The following is a 9,721-nucleotide window of genomic DNA, read 5'->3' as shown; positions in this document are numbered from 1 at the left end:
TTAGAGGTGCAACACTTGGGGCACTAGGCTTTCAGAAGTCAAGATCAAGGAGGTTTGAGATTGTTACTGCTACATAACAATCAAGGTAAAATTTCTAACCTAATTATATGTGATTTTCATATTTGTATGCTAGTCAATTAGGGTTTACTGCTTTGGTATTCAATGTTGTATGTTTACTTAGAAAAACCTAGATCAAAGCAATTAGGATTGATGTTATGCTAATAACTCAACACATTTAACTTTTTTTTAACCTTTTAGACCATTAAACCCGAAATTTACCTGTCCAAAACATCATTTTTATCAAAGTTAGTAGGTTTCCCGGTTACATATTACTGTTGACACTGTTGAATGCTGATGTGTAATAAAATACCAGCAAAAAGTAACCCACTCCTTTTTCTTTGACCCAGTTGAATCCTCCTCTTGCATCTCTCTCTCTCTCTCTCTCTCTCTCTCTCTCTCTCTCTCTCTGCCTTTGTGTACTTCCCAATAGAAACAATAACAAAAACAACCACACTCTTTCCTCAATCGATGAACAGGTGTGAATTTCCCTTTTCTCTCTTATCGATCAAAGGTCTATAAAATTGCCCCATCTTCTTCCTTTTCTTTCTATAGTAGCAAGTTGCAAATGAGATGATGATAGAGATGAGGTTGTTGTGGTTCTGATCTGTGGTAATAGCATCTGAATTGGTGAGTGTCGGTTAACAATGGTTCAATGGATGTTGGATGATCGAAGATGTAGTAGACAGGGTCGTGCTATTCTAGCCTATCAACATGATTTTTTTCCATCGGCTCCTATTACGTAATTTTTTTTCCGATACCAATCACTGTTCCGACATTGTATTGTCGTCGTCTTCCCTACAGTACATCCGCTACTACAGTTTGTCGCTTCTTCTTCTCTGCAGCAACGTGTTTTTTGTTTTCACAATTTACACTGCATCGATTCTAGGACATTCACTGCTCCGCTGCCTTGCTCATCTGCATCTACGGGTATTTTTCACAATTCAATAGTTCCTAAAAAGAGATGAGATCTAGATCGAGAGCAGAGATGAGATTGAGACTACGGAGGCAGACTTTGAAGACTACACACGCAGACTTCGAACACCAAGATAACCCAAAAAATTCCTAAGATTTGGTACATATTTGGATATTCACATTCTTCATACAATCGGATGCACCTGCTGGGAAATAGATGGTGCTTTGGACCTTCAATTCCTTTTCAATATTTAGTCTTGTAATCTGTGGTGGAAGATAAAAATGGGTGGAAGAAGGATGGTGGCGGTGGTGGAAGATGGATGGTGCTGAAAAAGGATGGTGGTTGTTGTGTAAGAGTTAATGGTGGCGGTGATGCGGAAGGAACATGTTCTAAGAGTTGATGGTAATCCACCATCTTATAAGCTCTCCATTCGATTACTATCAAGGTAATGCTCATTATCTTCGATTAATTCTTCACCATTCAAAACAACTAGATGTGGATTCAACAAGATCTGTTATTCAATATTTTTACAACCATGGTGGGTTTCAATAAGCCTTTGCTCAGTACGTGAAGCTGCAAAGATCGGGACCCTTACCTTCCACATTTACAGTAGCATCTGCTTTGGGGCATGTGCAAGGCTTGGTAATGGAAATTGCAGGATCATAGGCAATATCTTTGACTTTCTTAATGTCAAAGTCAATGTGGATGTGTTCATTATCTACATATCAACAATGTAACCGGGAAAACCTGATAATTTTTAGCAAAATGGTATTTTTAAAAGGTAATTTTTGAGTTTAATGGTCTAACAGGTCTAGAAAAAAGTTAAATGGTCATTTAAAACCAAAGGCAAAAGTTTGATGTGCCTTTATGTTAATAACCCAAGGTAAAATATTACGCAAAAGACTATCCGTGTCAACTGTAATTTAGTCTAAATTGTAATTCATGGTAATCGACGGCTATTATTAATCGATACTAAGAACCCCCATGATAAGATCCATGGACGCGTGACACGCTAACTATATTCTCAGTTATCCCGCGGCTTCTCGATCCTTCCTCTGCACTTGTAAATACCCTTCTTATTTTCGCCGCAGCCACGTTCAGCTGTGTGTCTCAATTGACATTGTATCGTTCAATCTCTTTCTCATCCTCTTGGCACGCTCACGGATTGGGTATATATTTTTTTTTGGTAATTGATCTTAAACGATCAATTTCGATTAAATTCATGGATTTTAATTTTTTTTTCTTGAAAACAATATTTTACAGGGTCTGATAACAGAGTGTTGTTAGATCTTGTGGTTCGGCTGTTCGTAAATCGAGAATTATGTCTCATATCCTCCCTGATATCTTTATCTTCTCCAATTTGAGATCGCTTTTTTTGGGATATCATCGATTGTTTCTTCCGATTGACGAAAGTTTGCTTTGATTTTGTGATAATTATAAGCAAACAAATAACGATCTATAGGGTCGTGATAAAATTTATCGAAATCATCGATTATAACGATTTAATTGCTTTATTGCTTTATTTATTATTATTTTAATGATTCAAACGCATATGAAGTCAGAATCTTTAAGGTAATATTATGTCTTGTTAAATCTTAACTCGAAGATTACGCGGAAACCAGAGAGATCGTGATAGGGAAAGGGCTCAAGCAAGGGCTGGGGGTAAACCTAAAAATCCCAAAACAGATGGATTAACTCCTGAACAAAGACGAGAAAGGTTTCAGTCGATTGCTTCTTTTTTTTTTTTTTTCTGATGTCTATTTTTTCCAAATGTATATGAAGCTTTCTTCTTGGAACAATGATTTCTCGAATAATGTTGAAATGGTTGATTTGGGGGGTTTCTTGGAGCAGGGATGCAAAGGCACTACAAGAAAAACTGGCAAAAAAAGCTTGTAAAGATTCATCAGGAGCTATTAATGGGTCAAATGGCATTAAAACCAAGAAATAGATGTTGATTATGTGTGTAAATGGTACATATATTGTGGGATGAGAGATAGACGACATTAATGGGTTTATTTAGATTGTTGTTTTATGACATTTACTGTGCGGAATGTGTAACGTGTTAAGTATTGGTGATCCTTTCATCTTGTCTGCAATTACATATACTTGGATCTAGATTTATATTCTTGACATTTAGGTTAAGTTTCTATTTTTCGATTAAGTCGATGGAACATGGGGCATCTCCGATATTTTTTCTCCATTTTTTTCCTTATTCTTTTACAACCAGATCCCATTTTCAGTTTTTGGAGATATTTCTGGGGGAATATTATCATACTTCTAAAAATATAGTTGAAATTATGGTTGATAATTTTAGTCCTTTTTTTATTTTATACATTTTTAGTTTGGATTTTCTAATATGTGCCATTACGTCCATATAAAAAACATTAATTGAAATTTTAATTATAAAAAATATTATCATGATAAATATTAATTATATGTAATATTATCATAATTAAATGTAAAATACATTAATTATAAATAATATTATTTATAATTAATATTTATTATATTTAATTATAGTAATATTTTTTATAATTAACATTTTAATTAATGTTTTTTATATTCGTTTCTAGGGCCCGTATTAAATTTTTTTTAGTTTATTATTATCTATTAATTATAATTTAAATGTAATATTTAATACTTGTAATATTATGTTAGGGCACGTATATATTTATTAAAAGCTAATTAGTAGAGGGTGTATTTGATAATATATATATATATATATATATATATATATATATATATATATATATATATATATATAAAAGTTACATAAATGGAATATTCTATAAATATATTTTTTAGGGTAAAAAATAAGATAGAAAATGAAATAGGGTTGGAGATACAATACTATTTACCTAATTTTTTATTCAATTTATGGGGGGAATGAAGATGGGTTGGAGATAGTCTAATCTAGATGGCAAAATAGAATGTAAGAATCGATATTTTCCAAAAGAATATTATAACTTTTGGTACATTTAATAATGGTTAGAGGGGCGGTAGACAAGGTGACCATTTAGGCCCTTTTCTTTTTATCTTTAGTCTTGGAAGGTCTTAGTATTATCAACATCTCTTTTAGGATATTACTCTTCCTTATAATGATACTATCTTATCTCATCTTATCTATGGATGTTACTTTTATTGGAGAATGGTTCGAGATGAACCTAATTAATCTTAATAGGCTCTGAAGGTGCTTCTTTATGGCGACGGGGCTTAAAGTTAATCTTGCTAGTATTGTGTGGGGCTGGGAAATTTCCGTTTAATTACCTTGGTCTTCCGATTGGTGCTAACATGAAATTAGCCAAGCATTAGAGATCTATTGTGGATAAATTCAACATGAAATTATCTTCTTGGAAGGCTTAATAATATTTCTTTTGGGCGTCTTACATTGTTAAATCGGTCTTAAACAACCTTCCTTTTTTTTTAAGGCTTCTTTGAAAGTCATTGATTGCTTGAAGAAAATTAGGAGGAAGTTTTTAAGCTATTGGGTGTAAGAGCATTTTATCACACCCAAAATGTTCACATCATCATCTTAGTCACACTTTTGGTGTTATAACATCCAATATGGAAATGGACAACATCAAATAACATGTGATAACACCTACATTTTTTATTTTATTTTATTTTTTGACGTTTTTAATTTCTATTTTCCTAATTTGTTTTATTTTTTTTAATTTATGTCATAATATTTTTAAAAAAACATAATTAAATTAAATACTTAATTAAACATACCATTTTAAAAATAAAAACAACATCACAAAGGAAGAAAAAAACATTGACCAAAAACATACGATAGTTTTAATAATTTTAAAAACATAAAACTGATACAATATTATTCGCCTAAATATCTCTGCTCGATCTTAGCCTTCATTTTTCGGAGAACTTCCGTTCGTCTCGGTGGCATATTATCCTCGCTAGTTTGAAGAATTGTCAAATCCTTCGTCATGCGATATTCCTCGGCTTCTCGACGAAGGAACTCCAAATTCTCACGTTGCAACTCATATCTTTTAAGTGCGATTTCATTGTGGGCGTCAAATTTCTGTTTCATTTCCGCTTGCTCTCAAAGTCTACTTTTGCTTTCCTCCGCATGTCGTTGAGCCCGCCTCACTTTGTCGCGCCCTATTGGTCGTCGAGGCGGGGAGATCTCTTTGATGTTGTTGAGTTCGTCCGGTAGCTCATCCGTGTCCGCATTGAGGTCGATGTTCGTGAGTGCGTCCGAAAAACATTGACCAAACCTGAGCCGCGAGACCTCTTGGATCGTTGTTCCGAAAATGTGTCCGTTTTATTTCATTTTGGGTATTCCTTAACTAGCGGTGCAAACGAGTCGAGCCTGAAGGCTCGATTTGAGCTTTCTTGTACTGAGCTCGACTCGAGCTCATAAAGAATTATACAAGCTCGACTCGAGCTCGGTTTGTTTTTTGTTTGACGTGCCAAAATATGCTTAAGCTCGGCTCGAGCTCATTAAGGAGCTCGTTTACTAATACCTTAAATCCCTAATTCCCCAAATATGTTTTTATTTTAATATATAAAAATAATAATAAATTATATTATACAAAGGCTCGTTTAGGCTCGCGGGCCTAATCGAGCTTAGTGACATAGGCTTGAGCTCGAGCTCATTTAATAAACGAGCTTAAGATTAAGCTTGAGCTCGGCTCGGGCTCGTTTAAAATCGGTTTTGAGTCGAGCTTTTAACGAGACGATCCCGAGTATCTCACAAGTAGCTTGGCTCGTTTACTCCCCTATCCTTAACAATCTCCCAAATCTTTTCGTGAACATGAACCTAGGGTTAACTAGAAAATAAGTAAGTCAATGTGTGAGCATATGTGATGACCAACCACATATGAGTTAATTGAATGACCAATTTAGTTGACTAATATTACAAGTCTTACTTGATTTGAACTGAACATTAGGAAACTTGTTAGTTTAATCACTTGATCACTGTTTGAATTAACTTGTTTGCTAAAGGATTAGTAATAGTGAACATGAACCTAATTACATTATAAATCGGTAATCATTGATATATTAATCCATTGCACTTGCCACGAAATCAACCATAGGAATAAGTGAATAAAAATCTAAATGGAAGTCTCTTTTATCTTATTGAATCTAATTGTTTTTCATTCTCCGTTAGTTGTTAATTGTCTTTTGTTTAAGATTTTATTAATTGCTTAAGTTTCTAGTCTTGCAATACTAGAGAAAACCCCCTTTTTATTACTTGTTTTATTTAGGTAATACTAGTATTTATTTTAATTGTTACCGTTCCCTGTGTTCGATACCCTACTTGCTTGAACTATATTGTTAATCGATAGGTACACTGCCTTTCGTGTGTTTGTCTTTGTGTCTAAGTTAGTAGGATTAAAACTAGTACATTATAAATGTATCAAGTTTTTGGGGCATCAAAGTCTTCTTCTGAAGAGAATGTGAATTGCTTTGAATTGTTTTCATGCCAAAGTGCTAGCTCTTTTTCTAACAATTCATCATCCAAATCCATTGAGGAAATCTTGTATTCACTTGACCTTGATTGCTTCATCTCTTGATCGACCCCAAAGGTTACTGAATCATCTCCCACTCGAAGAGTGAGCTTTGATTCTCACACATCCACTATAGCACACACAGTGTTTAAAAATGGCCTTCCAAGAATAAGTGGAACTTTATGATCTTCTTCCATATCTAAGACTATGAAATCAGCAGGAAATACCAACTTATCCACCTTGACTAGAAGATCCTCGCAAATACCCATTGGATAGGTTATTGTATTGTTAGCTAGATGGATTTCCATATGGATGGGATTTGGTTCTGGAAGGTTCAACTTCTTGAAGAATGAGTATGGCATGAGGTTTACACTAGCCCCCGAATCATCCAATGCATAAGTAGCAATCGAATTTCCAAATTGACAAGGTAAAGTTATGCTACCTGGATCTCCCATCTTTTCTGGTAGTTCATTCATCATAGCGGCTGAACAAATTTCATTCAACACTATATATGAGACATCCTCCATATTCTTCCTATTTGTAAGGAGTTCTTTAAGGAATCTTGCACATTTGGGCATTTGTTTTATTGCTTCAAGGAACGAAATGTCAACTTGGAGGGCCTTTACGTGCTCTAAAAACTTCTTGTACTCTTCATTTTTGCCTATCGCGTATGGCTCGACCTGGGAATGGCAAGGGAGGTTGGTACATGTCACAACTATCCCCCGAATCATCCAATGCATAAGTAGCAGTCGAATTTCCAAATTGACAAGGCAAAGTTATGCTACCTGGATCTCCCATCTTTTCTGGTAGTTCATTCATCATAGCGGCTGAACAAATTTCATTCAACACTATATATGAGACATCCTCCATATTCTTCCTATTTGTAAGGAGTTCTTTACGGGATCTTGCACATTTGGGAATTTATGTTATTGCTTCAAGGAACGAAATGTTAACTTGGAGGGCCTTTACGTGCTGTAAAAGCTTCTTGTACTCTTCATTTTTGCGTATCGCGTATGGCTCGACCTAGGAATGGCAAGGGAGGTTGGTACGTATCACAACTTAAAATTTTAGACCTAGCAAAGCCTAAACCCTAACCTAGAACAAGTGAAACCACATTGCAATCCTTGTTGCATTGCATTATCTAAAGCCTTAGGGCTTGTTCATTTAACTTATATACAAACTTATGTGGAAAACCATATTGAAGTAGGGTAGTATAAACTTCATACTTAACATAGAATTATACTAAAGCAAATCAAATTTACACTAGTGCAAATTAAGGGGCTATACTTGAATTAATTAAAGGAATTAAAAGGGTATATAAGTGTTTTCGGTTTTGGGAATCAAATCCCAAAACGTAAACACCTTAATGGGTGAAAACCCAAACCGTGAACACCCTAAAGAGTGTAAACCAAGGCCGTGAACCCTTTTTCCTTTGACCAAAATCCGAAAACCCTTTATCCTTTTGACTTAAATCCGTAAACACCCCCTTCTAGAAGCTCTAAACCGTGAACAACCCCTATATATAAGTGTTTTGGCGAAAACACTTTCATTTCACACATTTTCCATCCGTAAACACCCCCCAAAATCCTCTCAACTACCATCCGTGAACACCCCCTTTTCTCTCAATCTTCAAGAGATTACGCTCAGATTCCTTCAAATCTTCATATTCCCATCAAGAACATTCAAACCCACCTTCAAATCTTCATATGATCTTCAAATCTTCAAACATTCACTCAAGAACACCAAGATCAAACCGTAAACCCATAGGTCCAACCGTAAACCCATTTTACCAACCAAAAACACTTTGCAACATTTCCAAATAATTATTGTAAGTGTTCCTTACATGATTAAAGTGTTTTTTAACACTTTAATTATTATTTCCAACATTATTTAATTCGTTATTTAAATTAATATCTTATTAATTTAAATACGACGTCGAATATAATTATTTTTGGGATAACGTTATTCGCGCGTACGCTAGTCTAAGGATCATCGTTAGCACTTCGCGACTCAACCGAGCACACACGTTCAAGGTGAGTTCATACCCCTACGTTTTCACTATTTTTCAATAATTTTTAGGGGGGAATACAGGTAAAACACAAGGATTCTTGTGTTAATATTCAAACGATTTCAAAACCATTTGCAATTGATTCAAAACGATTTATCAATACATTTTATAATAAAACATACGTTTATATATTTTAACCCTTTTGTAACATGTCGAGCAAGAGGGTGTTTATCACAAGTTTCTGCTTACTACTACTTTATACAAACATTTAATTACAAAAGTTTCTAGTACATTACCGAACATTACTTTCAAACTATAATTGGTATAGTTTGTGAACTACTCCACTATTTTGCTAAGTGCAATACACAGAACAAGACATACATTTAAACTATAATAGGTATGGTTTGGAAGACACTATGCTATCTTACGATTTCAAGAACACAACTCTATTACAATGATTCAAGGATACACTACTAAATAATTATTTAAGTATAATTATTTTACATTACAAAGTACACTATTACTAGGTAATACATACAACTTCAAGTACAAGAGAACACTATAACGCTACACGTAAACTAGTTAATATAGAGTTGTGAGGCACTACTTCGGGGTACCCATCTGGGTACCGGTTCAAGTCCTATAAAATATAACAAGAGTCTCCTGGATGGAGAGCGTGAAATTTGTGTATAGATCTATACGTGACTGACAATCCCACACCTGGGCTGCTTGCAACAGCTAGGCCGGCAGGCCTGGGGTGACAAATGTCATAATATACCAACGCCTGAAGAACGTCGTGGAGGCCACTAGGTCATATTAGTATGGATATATGAAACTCACAATAGTATCAACTAAACGATGTTTACGGGATTAACACTACTTCATAGGTTTTTATTCTAATAATAAGGCCACACCGTTTTACAAGTAACATGAACATACAAATTTGAAGGGGCCTATAATGTTAACACTATGATTCCTTAGTTTATGCGTTAAAGGTTACTTATATTTATAGGGTCCGATAAGTAGTAGGATGGGTGATTTCCACTTCATTTCTTGTTCCTTGTTTGGTTGTGGGCTTAGAGCAGATTCACGCAGTTTACTATCTATTCGATATTGGTTATACATGACCTGTATACACTAAGTAATCATAAGGGGAAACAAGTATGGGTCAGGTCACTATATACAAGTACAGTATGCTATTTTCTAGTACAAAACATACTTTTCTGAAAGAACGTATAACAAGGTACAAGCATACAAAAAGGGTTGCAT

General features: G+C 34.7%; 1 long non-coding RNA gene across 2 annotated transcripts; it reads left to right on the top strand.

Moving 5' to 3' along the window:
- Positions 1-422: 422 nt before the first annotated feature.
- Positions 423-2,795, top strand: LOC145133560 (uncharacterized). Of its 2 annotated transcripts, XR_013718619.1 has the most exons (3): positions 1,404-1,418; positions 2,002-2,142; positions 2,237-2,795. It is a non-coding gene; the product is annotated as an uncharacterized LOC145133560 (long non-coding RNA). The 2 variants fall into 2 exon arrangements; XR_013718618.1 differs by having other exon boundaries at positions 423-2,142.
- Positions 2,796-9,721: the final 6,926 nt, after the last annotated feature.

Source organism: Lactuca virosa, chromosome 8, assembly GCF_052849685.1.
Source record: "Lactuca virosa cultivar CGN04683 chromosome 8, Lactuca_virosa_CGN04683_v6, whole genome shotgun sequence".
Lineage (NCBI taxonomy): Eukaryota > Viridiplantae > Streptophyta > Magnoliopsida > Asterales > Asteraceae > Lactuca > Lactuca virosa.
Note: the sequence above shows the minus strand (reverse complement) of the source record. Positions and strands in the feature narration are given on the sequence as shown.